General features: G+C 35.7%; 1 pseudogene; it reads left to right on the top strand.

The window, feature by feature from the left end:
* Positions 1-21,686: 21,686 nt before the first annotated feature.
* LOC130870194 (60S ribosomal protein L6-like) lies at positions 21,687-22,581 on the top strand (annotated as a pseudogene).
* Positions 22,582-23,138: the final 557 nt, after the last annotated feature.

Genomic DNA, 23,138 nt, shown 5'->3' with positions numbered 1-23,138 from the left:
CCAGGCTGGTCTCAAACTCACAGAGATCCACCTGCCTCTGCCTCCCAAGTGCTGGGATTAAAGGCGTGCGCCACCACCGCCCGGCCAGTTTTAATTATTAAACCCTTGTAATGAAATTGGTATGATATATATAGACCAATATGTTGGTATACATACATACTCAGATAGAGATTAATTTTACATATTTCCTCCCTGTATTACTAATAATTTATATTTTGAAAAAAGATAGTATGCTTTGAAAATTAAAATAATTAGCTTTGTGTGTGCTCCAAGTAATCTTTTTTTTTCTTATGAGAATATGTTTATTTTCTCTTTAAAGAAATCATTCTCTAAGTAAAAGTTACTCTTCATTGTCAAAGTAGGATCTGAAATTTTTTTCACATATGGTTATCTAATTTGTTCCCCATGTCTTATTGAAAAAAATGAAGTGTTATTCTCCATTTAATTTATTTAGTAAATATATCAATTTTAATCTTATGTTAGTGCCTCCTCTGCACTCTGCTATGCCATCTATCAATATGTCTTTCCTTTCATTAATATCTAATTATCTTTGCAATAGACAGTTTATGTTAATCTTGAAGCAAGAAATTTTTCTATATGTATGTTTTATAATGTAGTTTTTCCTTAGCACTACACATATTAAACTCCACATAATCCTTATTACCTCCACAAACTCTTATATTTTCAATTACCTGTTTATAGACTGAGACTGTGCTTTTATTTCACAGCTTTCCAGACCCAAATAATCCCACAGAAACTAAATTAATTACAAGACTGTTTTGCTAACATGCAGGCATATTTCTAACAAGCTCTTACATCTTAAATTAACCCACTTCTAATAATCTGTGTATTGCCACGAGACTATGTCTTACCAATAACATTCTGGTGTCTTTCTCCTTCAGTAGCTACATGCCTTTTTTTTTCTCCCTGCATTCAGTTTAGTTTTCCTGCCTCCCTATATTCTACTCTGCCATAGGGTAAAGCAGCTTCTTTATTAACCAATGGTAATAAAACATATTCAGAGTGTACAATGGGGAATCCCAATAATCTCCCCTTTCCTGTCTAAATAAAAAGAAAGGCTTTAACCTTAACATAGCAAAATTACATATAGCAAAACAAGTATCAGTTAAAATATTTCTTTGAGAGTCTAATTATATGTAATTTATCTTTTATCATAACTAAGAAAAATATAACTAGCCTTAAACTTCATCAAAGACCCCAGAAAGATATAATATAACCTATGTAAATAAGAAGTATATTGTAAACAACTTCCAAAACCCTAGAATTGACAGAGAAATCTCGCTACCTGGATAACCATACAATGTTCTTCTGTGACCTATATTGGTCATTTGTCAGTCATTTTCTTCTGTGTTCTGCAGAATGTCTGACACATTCTTTCATGAAGCAGTAATGCTGAAGGACTATCTCACCTTTTCTTGGCATGTTCAGCAGTCATTTTTCTGTGAGTCCTCCTTTTCCAGTTTATACATCATACCATAAGGCAGTTCAGGCAAGAGCAGTTTCTTGTCCAAATGACTAGTCTTGTTACATTGAAGGCAAATCCCATAATGGGTTTCTTCAATGTCCATCAACCTCTCTGAAGCAATTGGTGCTCCCAGAAGCAGACATGTCTCACTGCTGAGTAAAGTGTAAGTTCTTAAAACATTTTTAATGCCATATTCTGTAGGTCTTTGAAGTGTTGAATAGTATCTAACTGAAATATATCCCTGTATATCTAGAAAACTTAACATGACTACAAGATTGATTATTACATATGACTATCATTAATCTGTATTTATTTTGTAAGTATATATTATATTTTTAAATGAATTGCACAAACACAAGATCTTAAACAATGACAGAAATAGATATACACTTAACAAAATTGATCTTAAATTTGTATCAATAGAGCAAGACCCATACCAATGAAAAATATTTATTTCTATATCATATTCCTCTTAATTTTGTTTTAGAAACTGACTGTGACCATTGATCATTTATAAACAACTATTTTAAAATGAAAATAAATATTTATAAACAATCCTTTTTGGGAATTTGGACACATTTTTCTCCAAACTGCTTCCTGTTGTTTGCTGGGCTAAGTATTTTCAGGGTTCATAGAGACCTTTCAGGGGATCTTGTTCCACCAAACCACATTAGTTTGGAAGGAATCTGTAGTTCCCATCCTCTGTGGAACCAAAGCATAGCTTCTTTTCCAAAGTAACATGTCCTTAGACTTATATTTTAAAGTCCAGATACCTTTTAAATATATATATGTGTGTGTGTGTGTGTGTGTGTGTGTGTCAGTTTAGCTTAGCATCCCCAAGAATCACATGTGTTGTAAAAAACCGCTTGTTTGTCCTAGCTGCCCAGAAACAAAATAATCACTCAGAAACCATATTATTTTAAATTACTGCTTAGCCCATTAGCTCTAGCTTCTTATTGGCTAACTCTTGAATCTTAATTTAACCCACCTCCTTTAATCTGTGTATCACCACATGACAGTAGTTTATGGGCTAAAGTTCTGGGATCTGTCTCTGGTAGCAGTTCCTTGACTTCTCTCTCTGACTCTGTCTTCTTCCTCCCAGAATTCCATTTAGTTTTCTCCACATAGCTCTGCTCCTCTACAGCTCTGCCATAGGCCCAAAGCAGTTCCTTTATTAACCAATGAAAGCAACATATAGATAGAAGGACCTTGTGCACCACACGTGTCTCTCGGCAGTCAAAAAATTTGAAGATCCAGACTCTCTGTATTTTCCATTTTTATGTGACTTATTTTTTAACTCTGTCACTTTTTAATATCTATTTTATTATATTTTCTGCTTTAATATAATACTGTCTATAATTTTCTATATTACTGTTAATGCCTCTTTAAAGACTTTGTTTTATTTTTTAAAGCTATTTCTTTCTATAATTTCCTATACCCATTTTCTTTTTTTTCTTAAGCCTACATACATTTTTAAACACTATGTGACCTGTTCAGAGGTCTATTTTTTGTATGAATATGTCTTTATTGCCTATCTGTAATCATTTTCTGATCTGGAGTGTTTTTTAATGGTAAGTGGTCATGGCTAGCAATAATGATTTGGCTTTTCCTGTGGGCTCTACTTCATCCAATATGGTAGAGGTATATTCATCACCTCTGCATGCCAGTCCCACTGCCCCAGTCCAGGAACATAATGGGTCTATGTCACCATTAAGCAACTTGTAGCCCTCTGCTCACAAACCTCCCAAAAGAGCCAGAGTTGATCATGCTACTAGTATGAACCAGGAGACCCTTTTCTCTTTTTTCCATTTTTATTTATTAAGTTTTAAAAAACATTACCAATCCAAATTCCCACTCCCTTTCCTCCTCCAATTCCATCCACACACCCTCTCACCCCACCCCTCTCAAAGAGAGAGTAAGGCACTTTGTTTTGTGGAAGGTCCAAGGTCATTAATACTACATCTAGGCTAAACAAGGTATATATTCAAAGAGACTAAGGTTCGAAAAAGCCAGTACATGCAGTAGAGATAAATCCCAGTGCCAGTGCCAGTGGCCCCTCAGTCTACCCCAGCTATACAATTGTCAACCACATTCAGAGGGACTATTTTGGTCCTATGCTGTTCCTTCCCATTTTAGCTAGAGTTGATGAGCTCCCATTAGCTCCAGTAAACTGTTTCAGTGGATGAACCCTTCATAGTCATGACCTCTTTTCTCATATCCTCATTCTTTCTACTCTTCAATTGGACCTTGGGAGCTCAGTCCAGTGCTCTGATGTGGTTCTCTGCCTCTGTTTCCATCTGTTGTTGGATGAAGGTTCTATGGTGATTATTTAAGATAATCATCTTTCTGAGTACAGGGCAAAGACAGTTTGGACACCCTCTCCTCTATTGCTTAGTGTCTTAGTTTGGGTCATTCTTGTGGATTACTGGGAATTTTTCTAGAGCCAAGTTTCTTGCTAACCCCATAATGACTCCCTCAATCAAGATATCTCTTTCCTTTCTCTCATATCTGTCCTTCCTCCATCTCGACTATCTCATTCCCTCAAGTTCTCCTCAATCCTCTGCTCTTCTCCTTCTCCCCTTCCTTCTACCCTCCACCCCCATGCTCCCTATTTTGTCAGGTGATCTTGTCTGTTTCCAATTTCTAGGTTCATATATTTTTGTTTTTCTTTGGGTTCACCTTATTACTTAGCTTCATTAGGATCTTGAACTATAGGCTCAATGTTCTTTGTTTATAGCTAGTATTCACTTATGAATGAGTATACACCATACTCAATTTTTGGGTCTGGGTTACCTCACTCAGGATAGTGTTTTTTAATTCCATCAATTTGCATACAAAATTCAAGATGTCATTGCTTTTTACCACTGAGTAGAACTGTAATGTGTAAATGTGCCATACTTTCTTTATCCATTCATCAGTTGAGGGGCATCTAGGTTGTTTCCATGTTCTGGCTATTATGAATAATGCTGCTATGAACGTAGTTGAACAAATGCTTTTGCAGTATAATTGAGTATCTTTTGGGTATATTCCCAAGAGTGGTATTGCTTAATCCTGAGGTAGGTTGATTCCCAGTTTTCTTAGAAACTGCCATACTGGTTTCCAAAGTTGTTGTACAGGAAGGTTTTTCTTAAAGGAACAGCACCTCTGTTTGTGGCCTGCAAACAGAGCCTATCTAAAAAACTAATGTGGCTACCAAGAAGCTGCACTTGGCTCCTGTTTTTGTGGGTCTAGAAGCCATCCTTTTTTCATTAAACTTTTTTTAGGTCTTATGTGGATTCATACCCTAGATGGTGGATGTCATTTGTAGACTGAGACTGCACTAATATTTTCTGGCTGTCCAGACCTGAATAATCACACAGAAACTATATTAATTGCAAGTATGTTTAGCCAACAGTTAAGGTCTATTTCTATCTAGCTCTTATATCTTAAATTAACCCAATTCTATTAATCCATGTATTACCATGTGGCTGTGACTTACAGGTAAGGTTCTACCATCTTTCTCTTTTGGTAACTACAATGCATCTGCCTGACTCCAACTTCTTTCTCCCTGCATTCAGTCTAGTTTTCATCCCTACATTTATTTGACATGCCATAGGCAAAAGCAGCTTCTTTATTAACCAATGGTCATAAAACATATTCATAGCCTATGAAGGGATATTACACATCACCTATTCTGCATTTAGACTAAAATTTGAAAGAGTATTCTATCATTTATTAACTATTCTATTTTGGAATTTGCATTGTTCTAATCCAAAACATCACCAGAATTGTCATATCCACCCCATTATCAATTAAGTTTTTGTTTGCCTCTGATTTGACAACATATCAATATATGAATTAATTAGCTTACTACTGAGTTAAGTCACATACCATATCTTGACTATTTTTAAAGTTAATGAAAACAGAACTCTAAATGCAGTAGAGCCATTAATTTAGTCTTATATATGTATATCTAAGCATCTTTTATCCATATGTGGAAATGGGTAAATGGTAGTAACCATAACCTAATCAAGAAGCAGAAATGAAATGAAATTAAATAATTCAAAACCCTTCTTACTCATATATGGTTTATCATTACATCACATTCAATCTCTATGCAGTTGCTCACAAGTAATTAGCAACTAGAATGTCAGCCAATATTCCCATGCTGTGGCCATATTTTCTGTTTCTATTCTGACTCTTTATTTATACCAAACTGTTTTTCCCTCAAAACCAACTGTTGAGATTTTATCATTGTTTTTAATGTATATTCAATCTAACTCATAAATTCCATTATAGTTTTATGATGAAAGAAAACGTCAATTTCATGACTTTTAAGCATAAAACATGTCATATCTTGAAATTCCAACATTTCTCATCAAATACTTTTTAATTCACATGATTCAAAAATTAATAATTCTGATAGTGCAATAGAACCCATAGAGGAAAATAGCAGACCCAAGGGATAGTGAAAATGTCTATGAAGTTACATACACACTTACATAATACAAAATATATATTGTTATTAAACATATTTTCTTTTCTCATACAGAAATGCTCTTTTGAATGTGGATGATATTATCAGCTCAAAAAGATACAAATTGAACATTATGAAATTATAAATAGTTAAGTAGGATGGGATGTCATGGAATACAGGATAGCTAACATACTTTAGGATGAAATTCAAACTATTATTGGTTATTTGAGTCTGTTGCTGTATATGTTACAGATAACTCATTAACTTTATAGAATAAAATTCCTGTGAAAAAGTCTACTCTACTTTTTTGAGAATAAAATCTAATGATTTGTTTCAAACTATCCTATTTTATGAAGTTCCATATATAGATGATGCTGAAAATGCTAAGCCTGACAGTACAGTCTTTAACTGCTTTATTGCCTGACTCAGTCGGACCTAACTTGTAATATCAATAGAAAGTGCATATGGATCTGGTGGATCCATTCAAAATGAGTAGTATAACTGGTGCTGAGAGCACTGACATTGTAGAAGGAGGAGCGGGCTACATCCTGCCACCCTGCTAGCTTTACACCCAAAATAATTATATGGAAACTGTATTCATTTAAACACTGCCTGGCCCATTAGTTTCAGCTTCTTATTGGTTAACTCTCACATCTTGATTAACCCATTTCTAATAATCTGTGTAGCACCATGAAGTGGTGGCTTACCAGGAAAGATTCAGCATGTCTGACCTGGCTGCTGGCTCCATGGCGTCCAAATAACTTCCCTTCTTCCCAGCATTCTGTTCTGTCTACTCCACCTATCTAAATTCTGCCCTATCAGAAAGCCAAGACAGTTTCTTTATTAACCAATGAAAATAACACATAGACAGATGACCCACCTACATCATGGCATCTTCAATGACACTGTTAGATTATAATCGAACAAATAAAATCAATTCAAAAACTGGTGAATTTTGAGATGTGCTAGTAGTCTTGTATCCATAATTGGAATACAAAACAGTCTCATCACTTTGAAAAGTTTCACCACATCTTTTTGTATTCCCTGGAGCCACTTGGACTTTCTGTTACACTTTCTACATCAGCACTGTCATATAATGCTAAGAAGAGAGATCAAAAATAGACAATTTAGAAATAAAATTTTATTAACTGCATTAAATAAATGGATAAATTAGGATTTCAATTTGTTATAATATAAGATTAAAGTATTTAATGTAATTGAACCTAGAACATGCTTGTTTTCAGTTCCATGTGTTATTGTTAATTAAATATCTAATAACATGAAAAAGGCAACCCTATAATCTATAATCCCAGCACTCAGGAACCAGAGGTAGGTGGACCTCTTAGTGTTCAAGCCTGGCCTGATCTATACAGTGAGTTCCAAGCCATACAGGGCTACATATAGTGACCCTGTCTCAAAACCAGCAAACAAGCAAACAAACAAATAGCCAAACATAGAATAGCAAGGTATTGAAGGCTACAGGAATGTATTATTTAAAGAAATCCTTCCTTCATTCCTTTTGTCTTAAAAAGTATGTTAAATGACTCTTAAAATTGATAAGGGATGTATTTCTTAGCTGATAGTTTGCTGTGTCCCACAGGATATATGGTAATAGATAAAAACATTTTGTCACAGATCTGCATAGAGAGGAGGAAATGCCACTGACAGTTGCCACAGAAATGCCGTAGATTCTGCTAAATGCCAAACAATGGGAAGAAAATAATAAAAATAAGAACTATGATCCCAAAGGTAGAAGTTACATCCAGACCAGAAAATTTTGATCTAAATTGTGAAAATCTATGAAGTTCATTTATCCAGAAGCTTCCAGCTTCCCTTTACTTTCACCAGTTAAAAAGAAACACAAATACTTCTTCCATTATCTCTGTGAATCTTCCTTTCAGCTATATATTCAAGATATTCTAATTTGGGGGATAATATGCAAACTACATATGAAAAGATAGAATAAAACTACAAAATAAAGAGAATAGATGTCAAAACATCCAGATACCCCTAGAATTAAAGAAATAAGGGATTATAAGCATGAGGAGAAAGCACGTAGATTATGGTTACACTGAATTCTAATCTCAGCTTTCACAGTTCATATAGAGGACCAAAAATGTGAGCCTTTTTCCACCTTGATCAAAGGCCAGAGAGTTGGCACTGATCTCTTGGATTTTACTTTTTTGATAAGAAAGATTTAGATTTTGGTACAGCTGAATACTGTTAAGAACCACCCTAGACCAGGTCAAAAAGGCATTCCTAACTCTGGTGATCCTCCACTTCTTTAATTAGAAGATACTGTAACCATAGGAGCATGTATATTGTAAAGTATTATCTGCTTGCACATGATTATCTTGCTTTTGGTAAATTCACTTCACAAAAAGTTGGCTCAAAGGTGCAGGATGCCAAGAGGGGCTTTCTCCCTTAACCCTTTGCTTACAGAGGTCGGCATTCAGAGATGGGTAAGATCCTCCACACACACAGGCACCTAAGACATGGGGATGCATGACTGGAATGCATGTACCAAAAACAAGTAAGTCTGGAATACAGAAAAGTATTCACCTCACGCAGATTCAATCTTCCATCTCATTGCAGAAGTACAGGCTTTATCAAAATTAATAAAAAGGGAGGAATTGTCGGGGCCCAAAAATGTGAGCCTATTTCCACCTTGACCAAAGGTCAGAGAGCTGGAACAGACCTCTATTCTTCTAAGGTTGTTTATTATCTGTTTCTACCTCAAAAAAAGTCCCACCTAGGGTTAGATCAGAGAGTTCTGCTCTCTTAAGGTGATTGTCAACAGATGTGGCTAATATACAGACCTTGTGTTTTAGGAATAAAAATGTACATCTGTTTCTGCCTCAAGCAAAAGTCTAAGGATCCAACTAAGTCCCTGCTCCCTTAAGGAGATAACAATGGATTCCAGCCAGGGAGTGGTTTACCTACAGAATGTTTTGGTCTAGGGTGTGAATGTTATTTGTCTTGTCGTAGCAACAAAATGTTTACCTAAGAATATAGCCCACAACCTTCAATTGGTATGTTCATTTCCTTTTATCATATTAATGCAGTTTATTTTTAAATCTTACTCCTACCTTTTATGCTTGAGGGTATTTTAAGCAATTGGAAATTTAACTCAGGTGACTTCAGTACTCACGGGAACTCCCTCCAGGAACTGTCTTTTGTTTTCTGTTTTATTATTTTCACTCATCTCTTCGTGCCCTTTACTAACTCTTCTAAACCCATGCCCCTGCCCTAATAGGTAGCATTTTTGTAGAAGCTGGTCTCCAGCTGGTTCCAGTAAAGAAACTTGGTGCAAAATACGTGGTTTCTAGAAAGTTCCTCATCCTTGTGTGTGAAATGGGGCACACAGTTTAGAGTAAGCAACATACAGTCATTTGTTTGAAATGCACTCATAAAAGTTCCTGGGATGCAATGCCAGCTATTCTCTGTACTGTGACAATACTGAGCCATGCAGGCTTCCATTTATAGGAAAGATAGATTTCTCTGAAAGAACATATTAAATAGTATTTATATAAATGAAAAGAAAAAATACAAGTGCTTTTTATTATCAAACTGTAAGAAGTGTCTAACCTTACTTTCTACATCTCTTTTTGCTGTCTCTGTGGCACCTACTTTCTCTCTTCTAAAAAGAGTATTTGGGACACAAACCAAGGTGTTAGGTCATGTGGTTTAATCAGGATAAGACAATTATAAGATAAAAGTTTCTTCTGCATTTCTCACTTTATTTTCCTTTACTGTCAAAATTTATAAACTTGTTATGTGTTTATATATCTTCAAGTTTGGCCTTTGTGATAATTTCACAATCACAATACTAAAATAGTTGAGAAAATGAATATAGTATGGAATTCATTTAATTGAGTTTTTGGCCAAAAGGGTCTTATGGGAGGCCCCACTCCAAATAACCCAGGCCTATTCCTTGCTCTCCAAAAGCTTATGGTAAGGTATTATTGTTGACAACAACACTCACACAACTTATTGAACATGAAGAAGTTGAGCTTGTGCCTGCCTAGAGCTGAGGAGTTCCCTGCAGCTATCATACAGGGAAGCCATCCCCAGAGAGATAAGAATGAAAACCCAGTGAAGATTGACTTCATCAACCTGGATCAGATTTCAGGGAGTTTATAACAGGCAGGTTATTCCCAATGTATGTAAGCCCCATTAGTTTGAAAAAAGTTTCCTGGTGTAATACAATCCTTGTTGCCCAAGGAAGCATTGAAAGTCAACCCAAAGTACATGTCATTTCTTCTAAGAAGATGGGTTCTAGAGAAAGGCTACCTGCACTAAGCTAGGGGCCTAAGGGTATGACCTGGTCTCAGTCATACAGATAGCGCAGAGGTCATTTAGGCTATTAGCCACCTCTGGTCCTCTGGACCTGGTTGTGGAAGCCTGGAAGAGTCTCTGGCTACCACAGTCATTTATATTACTAGCAATCTCTGGTCTTGGTTGTGGGACCGTCCTGTGGCCTGGCCCGACAGATAACACAGATCACCAGGCAGTTAATTGCTGTGAGACAATGGTCCTTTATCCTGTCACTTGTATTATTTTAATAGAATGCTGATGGGCCAGTAGCAAGGTGGGAAGTATAGATGGGACAACCAGGCAGAAAGTAGAGGTAGGGCAATGAGAACCAGAGACTTTTGGGAAGAGGAAGGTTCAGTCTGCAGTCATCACTCAGACCCAGAGGAACCCAGACACAGAGCAATCAAGATATGACTGTCTAGCCGAAAAAGGTACCAAACCATTCTTAGGGGTAGATATCATGCCCAGAGTAGGTGACAAATAATAGACAAGCTCAATGATATTTTTCAAGGTTCATTGTTTCATAGTCAGGAATTTTTTTGTTTACTTTTTAACCTTATAGTACCCTTATATTATATATTAAGGCTTCTGGTTTGTGTTTTTATAGACTTTCTGTATTTCTGTATATGGGAACATGTACGTCTCTGCATCCGGATATATTTCCTATGATTTATATTAGGCTCTGTTTGTTGTTTGTTTGTTTTGTCCTTTCTGTTTATATTTAATTTTATTTTAATTTTTAGATGCCTAATTGTTTTCTAATAAGAGGAAGAGAGAAGGATAAGGAGTAGATTTGGATGAGAAGGAATGTGGGGAGGATCTTTTGAAGGAGTTAGGTGAAGGGACAATGTAATCAGATTGTATTCATGAAAAAAATATTTTCAATAAAAAATAAAGTGGTAAAGAAGACATCTTATTTTCCAATCAAGCAGATTTTTAATAATTTCTATAAACAACAGGAGTGGCAGAGTTGTCAATGTCAGAGTGGTGTTCTTTGTGCTTCTATGTTGAGTTTGTGTGTATTTTGGATAAGAACAGAATTTTCTGGTAAATGAATATGCAAAATGAAGCTGTCTGTGTCTCATCAGGACATCACATAAGCATTATAATAATTCATCTTCTTCTGAAAAGCAGAGAGAATTGTACACATAGTCTAAATTGAGCCAGGATCATAAGTAACACAATGGATGTCAAGTACATTCATCTATACAAAGACTATTGTAAAAATAATCTAGTTTCAATAACAAATATTGTTTTTCTGAAAAACAAGAACAGAGAACAAAAACAATTTCATTCGAGGTCATTGAATACAATATTTTAAGGGTATAATCAAAAATGCAACATCATTTTGCAACAAGAGTTTTGAACTTGTTGACTCTAGAAACTGTGGGAAGAGACTTCAAACAGGAGTGCAAGGTAACAACAGCAAAGATAAATCAATCACAGGAGTTACTTTATTTCTCAGAATCCATGCTTCTGTAAATCAACAAACCTATAGAATGTTGTTTTTAACCTCTTGTACAGCTTCCATATGCTTTCTTATCCATGAGTGAAGAATTTCTAAAAATCATTAATATATAAAATGTTAAACAATTAGAAACATATTTTGAGAAGAAAAACATATAAACTACTAAATCACTGAAGCAAGTCTAAAGCAAATAAATAAATTAAATAAATAAATATAAAGCAAATAGCACTGTGGAAAGGTTTTTAAACTAGACATCTTTGAATGGTGAATTTTGGAATCATAAACAGGAGAATATGATGCTACATGTGTATACACATGTGTCTTTCTGCATTATTTTATAAAGAGCTGCTAATATTTTCTCTTTAGACCCACAGAATAGTTGAGCCACTATGTCTTTTGACTTTAAATGGTTTCAGTAAATTTTGAGACAAGGGTTAAAAGTGATTTTAATGCTTGCTTTACCAACCTAGCAATAGTTGAGAAATAGAGTAAAAATGCATACAAATTAGATTATTTTGCAAATTGGTAACATCTTAAGTATTATCTTCCCTTCCTTAATGGCTTTAAATGAGAAAACTAATGACTGTCTTCGCATATTTTCTGCTCAGTAGGAAACACCAATAGATGGGTTCTTTGCATACATTTAGAGAGATATAACAGTTAAATATCATTAGTACCAAAATCAAAATAATATTTCAATAAAAACACAGAGCTTTAAAGAATTTTCAAATGTATTTCACAACATTTTAAATAAATTTATGGGGTACTTACAAAGCAATAAACCATGCTGAAAGAAAAACTAATTATTAAAATGCATAATTTTCTTACTAACTAAAATAATTTTTTAAAAATTATGTTTCAAAGTTAATTATACTCAAATGAGATCTATTATGCCTTTTATTATATAAGAGTTTTACAAATGTTTATTCAGTGGGTTCATGTCATGAAGTCTTTAATATTACTTTAGTACACTATTTTTTTCTATTTCTTTGCTTTATTTTACAGGGTTCTTTTTAGATAGACGACTGGAATCAGGACTAGTGGTGTTAATGCTTGTTAGCAACTTATACAGATCAATTCTCAACTGAGAGACATGACAATAACAATTAAGAGAAATTTATAGAACATAATACCAGCAAGCAATCACGAAGGACTAGAACTGGAATGTAGAGATGGATAAACGTTTTCTCTCTCTCTCTCTCTCTCTCTCTCTCTCTCTCTCTCTCTCCCTCTCTCTGTATTTCTTTGGTTTTTTTGTTGTTTGTTTGTTGTTTCTTGTTTTTTATTTATTTATTTATTTATTTATTTTTTTATTGAAAAAAAAATTTTCTGCCTCTTCCCCGCCTCCCATTTCCCTCCCCCTTCTCCCACCCCTCTCCCCCTCCCCCCACTCCTCTTCTCCTCCCTCTCCAGTGCCAGGAGCAGTCAGGGATCCCTGCCCTGTGGAAAGTCCAAGGTCCTCCCCCCTCCATCCAGATCTAGGAAGGTGAACATCCAAACTGTCTAGGCTCCCACAAAGCCAGAACCTGAAGTAGGATCAACACCCAGTGCCATTGTCCTTGGCCTCTCGTCAGCTCTCATTGTCCGCCACGTTCAGAGAGTCCGGTTTTATCCCATGCTTTTTCAGTCACAGTCCAGCTGGCCTTGGTGAGCTCCCAATAGATCAGCCCCACTGTCTCAGTGGGTGGGTGCACCCCTCATGGTCCTGACTTCGTTGTACATGTTCTCCCTCCTTCTGCTCCTCAGTAGGACCTTGGGAGCTCAGTCAGGTGCTCCAGTGTGGTTTTTTGAGACAGTGTGGTTTTTTGAGACAGGGTTTCTCTGTAGCTTTGGTGCCTGTCCTGGAACTAGCTCTTGTAGACCAGGCTGGCCTTGAACTCCCAGAGATCCGCCTGCCTCTGCCTCCCGAGTGCTGGGATTAAAGGCATGCAACACCACCACCCGGTTCTCTCTGTATTTCTGTCTATCTGTTTGTATGTCTGTCTCTCTCTCCCTACCTATTTGACCAGAGGATTTTAAAGTTAACCCCAGTTTCAGAGACCATTATATATCAACATGAGCTACATAAGATCCTTCATCAAAACAACCAATTTAAGGAGATGAAGAGATAACTTAGTGGGTAAAGCATTTGCTATGCAAGAACAAGGACCTAAGTTCAAATTCTTAAAACCCATGTAAAGCAAGGTGTGGTATGGTAACAAACATCTCTAGTCCTAAGAAAATCCTATAGTGACATGGGAGACAGAAACAGGAGAATCCATGTTGGATCATGGGCCAGAGAGTCTGATATCTGCAGTAGGAAACAACAACAAAGCCATGCCTCAAATGTAGTGGAAGATTAAAGCCAATATCTGAAGATGTCTTTTGACCATCACATGTACCTGCATTTGTGCACACATACATGAACATATATCACACACACACATATACATACAAACATGCATCATAAAACAATGAAAGAAAAAATTCAGGTTGAAAACTAAAATTTTTTTTAAAAGATACTCAAATTGTGGGTTTAAGTGTGTCTTCTCACAAAGGACTATTGAGTCCCAAACTTCAGAAATGTTTGTATTTGTAAGTGTCTTTTTAGAGATAATTAACATAAAATTAGATTATTATAATTGACCTTAATCAGGTATGACTGATGGCCTCAGGAATGAGTGTTGTGTAATATTATTTTAAAGTGTGTTACATTTGTTTCTGTTCTGTAACATTTGTTTGATGATGTAAAGATGTATTGCTTTTGTTTATGTTGCATTTGGTTGACTCTGGGAAGCTGTGTTACCTTGCCTGTCTAAAACACCTGATGGTCTAGTAAGGAACTGAATGGCCAATAGTGAGGCAGGTGAAAGGATAGGTGGGGCTGATAGATAGAAAGTATAAGTAATAGAAATCTGGAAGAGAGAGGCTGCTCAACCTCTTCCTACCCAACTATCAGCCAATCAGCTTTCTACTGACAATAAAAACAGTACATATTTATGGTATACAAAGATTGTTCCACAGTATTAGACTCTATAAGCATATATACTTCATAATTACCAGGAAAAAATATGCTGTAATTATCTCAGCACATTAATTCTCCATTATCTGTGGAGATTTTCAACTGAGGTTACAACTAAATATTACTTTCTTCTTTTTAAGCACTTCATTCTTTTTCAAACTGGTACTAATTTTTATCTGAACTTTTGTTAAACATAATTGGTTTATATACATGGTTGAGATTCCTATTTCCTAACATTGGATAATGTATAGAATAAGAAAGCATGATCAAAATTATATATCATCAGAAAATTATGTGTTTAAAAATAGATATTTACCAAAAACGACTAAATGAAAATCATAACCCACCAAACAGAACTGCATTTTTCAAGCCTTCTACAGTGTATATTTTATTTTATTTTTTTTTGTTTTTATTGAGCTATACATTTTTCTCTGCCTCCCACCCTTCCTCCCCTCTCCTCTTGTACCCTCTTCCATGACTCCTATGCTCCCAATTTACTCAAGAGATCTTGTCTTTGTAAGGCCAACATATACAAAAGAAATTATATAGATGAAGAGACTTTCTGATTTATTTTTATATTTTTGAGATTATATCTACATCATTTCTCCTTTATCCTTTCCCTCCCTCCAAAGCCTCTCATTTATCCCTTTTGCTCTCATTTAAATACTGGACCTTCCTGAAATGTTATTGTTGTTACATTTTGTCTTTGTGTGTATGTAAGTATGTATTTCTAAAATTTTTTAATTAAAGAAATAATTTTCTACTAGAAATTAGATAGGAAAACCTGGAGAAAGATTTGAGAAAGTGATCAAAAAATCAGCCTCTGTTAACCAAAACACAATCAATTCTCCCCCTGAAAATAATTTTAGCTGTTTATTAATAAATCACAATCTTTCATTTATAAAGAAAACAAATTGCTATTGGTCTAAGGCCTATTGTCTGATATCTTCTATTCTGTAGTAGAAGAAAGACAGAAGACAGAAAAGAGAAGAAGAAGAAAGATGAAGAGAAGGAAGATAGGGAAGTAGGAAAAAATCATTTTGGAGCTAGAAATTAATTTAGTGGTAAGAAGTACTTAGTGCACATGAGGCTTTGAATTCAAATGAGAGAGAGAGGGATAGAGAGAAAGAACAGAAGCTTACATTTCAAAGTTAAATTTGGAGTGGTAGTCTTATATTTATTACTCTGTTCTCTTTCCAGTTTTACAACCTGTGTCACAGAGAAACCCTATCCTTGGTATACTTACCTGAATTCGGGGGAAAGTCCTTTAAAGAATTTGAGGGACAAAATTACTTGATGTTCAAAAATGAAATATAGAAACATTGGTATCCTTAGGAAGGAATGAACAATGAGGTCAAAGAAAAAATAAACCTAAGCATTTTATGACTTAAACTAATTAGAAATTAGCTCCATCTGAAAATAAATTATTTTGTAATTTCCTCTGGTCCCCTTTATGACCCAATTTAATATTTTTAATTGAAGGTTTTCTTCATTTCCTGAAAATCAAATTTTGGGAAGTGTATGAATAATCCTGCAGGGATTAAAAAATAAGCACCACGGAAACCAGGGAACCCTGCACTAACTAATCTACACCTTTGACTTTATACACATACACTTCCAAACTTCCTGAACTCTTCCGGCATCTCCCATGTTATAAGTTCTTTTATCCTAGGAAATTTACCTCACCTGCACTTTTCCTTTTATTGATCTCTCAGAATAAGCTATTAAATACCAAATCAAAGAGAGCAATGGAAACCTCTGTATTGTGGGAGGCTGCTTGTTCATTTCCAGACTGCCCAGACTCCCAAAGTAACCACTCAGAAACTATATTATTTAACTCACTGTGTGGCCTATTAGTTCTAGCTTCTTATTAGCTAGCTCGTACATTCTAAAGTAACCCATCTCCGTAAATCTGCTCATTTCCACGTGGCTCTGGCTTACTGCATAAAGTTCCACCCCCAGCATCTGTTTCTGGCAGGGCTACATTGTGTCTCGACTCCACTTTCTTTCTTCAAGCATTCAGTTTGTTTTCCCCACCTAGCTCTGTTCTCCCCTGCTATAGGTTCAAAGCAGTTTTTTTACTCATTAACCAATAAAAACATGTATACAGAAGTACTTCCCATCATATCCCCTTTTCTGTTTAAATAAAAAGGAATGTTTTAACTTTAACATAGTAAAATTACATATAAAAACAGGTATCAAAAAAGAATTACAGTTATAATATTTATATCTACTTTATCTTTCATCATAATTAAGGAAAATTATAACTAATATAACTATAATTCTCTATTCTTCCTCTCCAGCAAACTCTAGAAGGATAAAATATTACCTAAGTAAACAGGAAGAGCATTGTAATCAACTTCCAAAACTCTAGAATTGACAGAGACATCTTGCTGCCTGGACAGTCACTCAAAGTTCTTCTGTATCAATGGAGGATCCATCTTCAGGCTACAGCCCCATAGTATCCAGCAGACTTTTCCACAAAGCAGGAAATTTGAAGATCTGTTCTGCCTTGTAATAGCAAAGTTCATCAGTTGCTTTCTTATGTATCAGATGAATGTCTCACAGACTCTTTCATGTAGCAGGACCCCAGAAGGACCATCTCATCTTTAAGCAAGGTCAACAGTAATTTCTTTGTCATTTCTCTGTGGGTCTTACATGTCCAGTTCATATAGTATAACATCAAGAAATCCTTACCCAAATAGCTAACAAACTCCATAAGGAACCTCTTTGATAATCATCTTCCTCTTGAAGTAATCGGTGCTGCCAGGAACAGATGTCTCTCATTGCCATAAAAAGTCCTAAGTTCTTAAAAATTTTAAATGCCATATTCTGAAGGTCTCTGAAAGATACTGAAATATATCTCTACATATCTAGAAAACCTAACTAATATGATTACAAGCTTGACTATTATAGATGATTATCTATTAACCTATATTTATTAATTACACATTACAATTTTAAATGAACTACACAATCACAATACCTTAATCAAGAGCATAAATATGCATTTAATAAAACTGACCTAATATTTGTATCAATAGACCAAGATCTATACCAATGCAAAGTATCCATATTTATAGCATATCCCCGTAAATATAAATAAACATATATAAACAATCATTTAGGGAATTTGGGCATAGTTCTCTCTGAACTGCTTCCTGCTTTTTGTTGGATGAGGTAATTTTTGGGGGGTGTTCACAGTGACCTTTCAGGGGATCTTGATCAATAAAATCACACTAGTCTGGAAAGAATCCATAGGATTTCATCTTCTGTGAAAACAAAAGAACCTCTTTTCCAAAGCAACATATCCTTAGACTTATATTTTGAAGTCAAGATACCTTTAAGATATATACATTGGTTTAGATTAGCACCTGTACAATGAAATGTCTCTTTATACTTAGCTCCTTCACAGTCAAAAATTCAAAGAAAACACAATAATATACATAATACAGACTCTTTGTGTATATTCAATCTTTACGGGGTTTGTCTGTTTTTATCCTATTATGTTTTAATATTTATTTTATTATCTTTACTCCTTTAATATATGATTCTCTGTACTCTTTCTCTTTAAAGTCTTTGCTTTATTTTAATAAGCCATTTACTTTCTTTTATAACTCTCTATACTCTTTTTCTTCTTTTTCTTAAGCCTACATACATTTTTAAAACAGTGTCTCATTTAGAGGTTTTTTATGGCTAAATCTGTCTTATTATGTATCTGAAATCCTTTTCTGTCCAGGAAAGCTTCTTTTTTTTTTTTTTTTTTTTTTTTTTTTTTTTTTTTTTTTTTTTTTTTGGTTTTTCGAGACAGGGTTTCTCTGTGGCTTTGGAGCCTGTCCTGGAACTAGCTCTGTAGACCAGGTGGTCTCGAACTCACAGAGATCCGCCTGCCTCTGCCTCCCGAGTGCTGGGATTAAAGGCGTGCGCCACCATCGCCCGGCTAGGAAAGCTTCTTAAAATGCTAAACAGCAACTAAGGCTGCTTTGTCTTTTGGCTCTGCCCAGTCCATCATGGCTGAGACATGTTCATTGTCGCTGAGCACCATACACATTGCCTCATTTTCAAGCAAACAGTGGGTCTATGTTGCAATTAAGCAAGTTGTAGCACTCTGCTCACAGACCCCATTTAAATGCCCGGTCACCTGAAAGAGTAGGGTTCATGCTGGCAGCACGGCTCAGGAAGCCACCATTTTAAAACCACACTTTTTTTCTACCACTGAATCATAAAGACTTCTCTTAAAGAACTCATTTCTCTGTTTGCCACCAGCAAACAGAGCAAGAAGCTGTGTTAAACTCTGCTTTTTTGTGTCTAGAATTCCTTTTCAAGCTTTCTCAGGTTTTTACATGGAATTAAATGGCACACACATTGGAGTGCCAATTTGTTCTGTGAAGCTGCTTGTTCATTTCCTGGGTGCCCAGACTCCCAAAATAACCACTCAGAAACTATATATTATTTAAACTACTGCTTGTCCTATTAGTTCTAGCTTCTTATTGACTAGCTCTTACCACCTAAACTAACCCATCTGCACTAATTTGTGTATTGCTAAGTGGCTGTGGCTTACCACCAGAAAAAATTCCATCCCCAGCATCTGTCTCTGGCGGGGCTACATGGTTTCTCTTGACACTACCTTCTTTCTCCCAGCATTCAGCTTAGTTTTCCCTGCCTAGCTCTGTTCTGCCCTGCTATATGCTCAAAGCAGTTTCTTTATTCATTAACCAATAAAAGTACATATACAGAAGGACTTCCCACATTACCTCTGCCTAACAACATCCTGAATGGGTTACTGAAATTTTTAGTTCACCCGCTTTTTCTGAGTCAAGTTCCTCCCAGCATAGTTCTTTCCTCACAGTTCAGGAGGATATAATTGAATAGAGGCAAGTGTAGTGAGAACGCCCACCAATCCTTTTTAGTAGGCTTCTGTGACAAAGCCAAGTCAACTGGGTCCCTTATACAAAACAATCAGCAAGGCAACCTCATCTCCATGCCCAAAACTATCCTGGATATTGAGGGAACAGGGTGGTCACTGTGACCCGTACCTTCTGATTTTGGCTCCTTTGCCTCTGTTTCAAAATCAGTTTTATGTTATTAAGAGTTTAATGATATTGTAGAAAATCTGAATGAGAATATCAACAAATCCTTTACAAAACAAAAGTTTGCTTTTGCCATTCATAAAATTAATTGAATTACTTCTTATTAATTATATTTTCAAAATTGGATTAAAAACTTAGAAAGTAATCCAAGACATTAAAATGTTTTGTTTTATATTTTTATCTTTTAATAAGGTAGACTCTTAAAGTGAAAAAAATATAGAAAAGATGAAAGTGCAAGCCTATTTCTTACCCATATTAAAGACACACGTCAAAATATTTCCAGAAACAACTCCTCTCATTTCCCTATTCACTCATTGACATTTCTGAATAAAGTTACTTGTGAACTTCTATCTTATCAGGGTTATTTTGATTATTGGAGAAGTCATATAACACATATCTCACTGTGACTGTCACTTTAAGTTATGCTTTTGTTATTCATGCTTACTGTTAGGTTCTGCTAACTCATTTGTCTTTTTTCTATATAATGTTCCCATGTATCAAGATACCACATTGTGTTTATCCATTACACTACTGATGGCACTTGAATTGTTTGTAAAATTGAACTTTCATGAAAAATGATGCTAGAAACATTATTAATGTCATCTCATGCAAATAATAGCCTCACAGAAATGGAGAAAATATCATATTTAATAGCTACTACTGTCAAGGAAAGGAACACCTGAATATAAGAAATTCTTGAAGAGTGGATAGAATTTTCCAAGCTGAAGTAATAAGAAAAGATGTTCAATAATGACTAATCAAAAAGAAGATGTGAATTACACCTGTAATGAGATACTGCTTTGCACTGCTCAGAATGATAGAAGACAGAAAATCATGTCAAACTTGTTTAAGGATGCTACAAACACCACAGATGGTCTGTGAGTTGGTGTAACAGCTAACTTACAGGTGATTTCTTAATAGAAATGGAAATGAAAATATGTGCACTCTATATTCCAGGAAATTATCAAATGAGTTAATTTTCATAATCTATTCAGCAAGAAGGTACAGAAATATATTCATAATGCTGATATTCATTCTGTAGGATATTTCAGCTGTTTGTAAAATTCTGCACGACTGTAATTTCAGTCTGTCACAAATGTCATAAGTTGATCTTCTACCTTGAAATGTATGTTGAAAAGCTATGTTATTCATGATGCACCTTTCCCAGTTAATCCATCTGTTCTCCTTCACTGAACATTTTCGTTTTCAATAATGTTAGAAACTCAATCTACACAGCTTCCCTCCAAGTTAATATCTATAAGCGTAAGTGAGTAGTTATTTTTAAAGGAAATATAAAATGTCTGTTAATGTGTGTAAGTATACTTGGCCATAGTAACATGGAATTACATGTTAGAGTCATAGTACAGTCATGCTGAGAGGAGCTATACATTGTAATGCATGTTTTGGCAAGTATGTGGGAAAGCTGGTGGTTAGAAAGGTGCCCTCCTTCCTGCCTTTCCTTCATTCTAGAACTGTCTTTGGAGCAAAAGGCTGAGGTATCCTCAAAAGAAATTGCAACAGGGAGGCATCCAAGACTACAAATCAAATTCTCTGAAATTTAAGTAGGAGCAAAATCAGTGGAACAAAGTAAGTGTTAAATGAAGCACAAAGGCCAAGAGTTTTGGTCAAGTAAAAAAAAAATTCTGAATGTGGTACCCACCCCATGGCAAGCTCCAGGAACTGTCAGGCAAAGTAAGTGACTACTGAACTGACCCCAGAATCAAAGCAAAGTTTCTACAACCCACACAGCTAACAGAGTCTCTCCCTTGCATGAACATCTACTCTCTGAAGTCAGAGAAACAATTGCTAAAGAAACAAAGCTGGGAGACTGGAAGCCAGAACCTTAGTTCTCTTTCCCATCTTTCAAGATGGTGGGTGAAAAAGCCGAGAAGCCTGATATAGAAAAGAAGAAACCTGCAGCCAAGAATGCTGGTGGTAATGCAGCTGCCGCTGGTATCCCTGCCACTGATACAGCCCACAAGGATAACCCTAAGGCTATAAAGCCCAAGAAGGGGAAGCCTCATTGCAGCTGAAATCCTGTACTGATTAAAGGAATTGACAGGTACTCCCAATCTGTTATGTATTCCAGAAAAGCCTTGTACAAAAGAAAATACTCAACTGCCTAAACCAAGGTTGAAAAGAAGAAGAAAAAGAAGGTCCTTGCTACTGTCACAAAACCAGTTGGTGGTGATAAAAATGATTGTACCTGGGTGGTTAAGCTTCAAAAAATGCCCAGGTGTTATCCTACTAAAGATGTGCCTTGGTAGCTGCTAAGCCAGGGCCAAAAGCCCTTCATCAGCACGTGAGACAATTTCATGCCAGCATCACTCCTTAGGACCATCCTGGTGAACCTCACTGGATGCCACAGGGGCAAGAGAGTGTTTTTTTCTGAGGCAGCTGGGCAGTGGTTTACTGTGTGTGATAGGACCTCTTGCCTTCAATAGAGTTCCTCTGAGAAGAAGACACCAAAAGTTTGTCATCGCCACCTCTACAAAAGTTTATATCAGCAAGATTAAAATCCCCAAACACTTGACTGATGATTACTTCAAGAAGAAGCAGCTGCGCAAGCCCAAGCACCAGGAAGGTGAGATCTTCAACACAGAGAAGGAAAAATACAAAATTACAGAGCAGCACAAAACTGATCAGAAAACTGTGGACTCACAGAATTTGCCAAAGATCAAAGCAGTTCCCCAATTCCAGGGCTCCCTGCAGTCTCGGTTCTCTCTGACAAATGGAATGTATCCTCATAAACTTGTTTTCTAAATTGTTAAAAACCTAATTAAACAGCTTCATATGCTAAAACAAAACAACAACAACAACCAAAACAAATCTGGGACTCCCACAGCCAGGTTGATTTCCCATACAAAGTAGACAAACCCATTTTACTAGGTTCATTAACTTTTGCTCAAAAGTAGTATAACCTTTCAAAGCACACACTCATCACACAAACATGCACACATGCATGTGCACACATGTGCACACACACATACACACACACACACATGCCACAGGCAGATGGGTCCTAATTAAACGACATGTCTGGGTAGGTTTAAGAAGGCTATGTGCTATTGAATTCCAACCTTCTGCCATTTAATGAGCTCAAAACTGAGGAGAAAATAAAATAATCAGTTGTCACCTGGGGCTCCATGGAAGACAAACGAGTGGAGCATAAAGAATTTGGGGGACTATGCATAATATTAGTTTAATTATTTAATACTATTTAATTATATAGGTCCTAGTTTAACTTCTGTTACAATGGTAAAATATCCAAATGGAAAGTAACCTCAATGAAAAAAAAAATTATTTTGGCTGACAACTTC

This window comes from Chionomys nivalis, chromosome 2 (assembly GCF_950005125.1).
Source record: "Chionomys nivalis chromosome 2, mChiNiv1.1, whole genome shotgun sequence".
In the NCBI taxonomy this organism is placed as follows: Eukaryota; Metazoa; Chordata; class Mammalia; order Rodentia; family Cricetidae; genus Chionomys; species Chionomys nivalis.
This window is presented reverse-complemented; position numbering and strand designations above follow the sequence as displayed.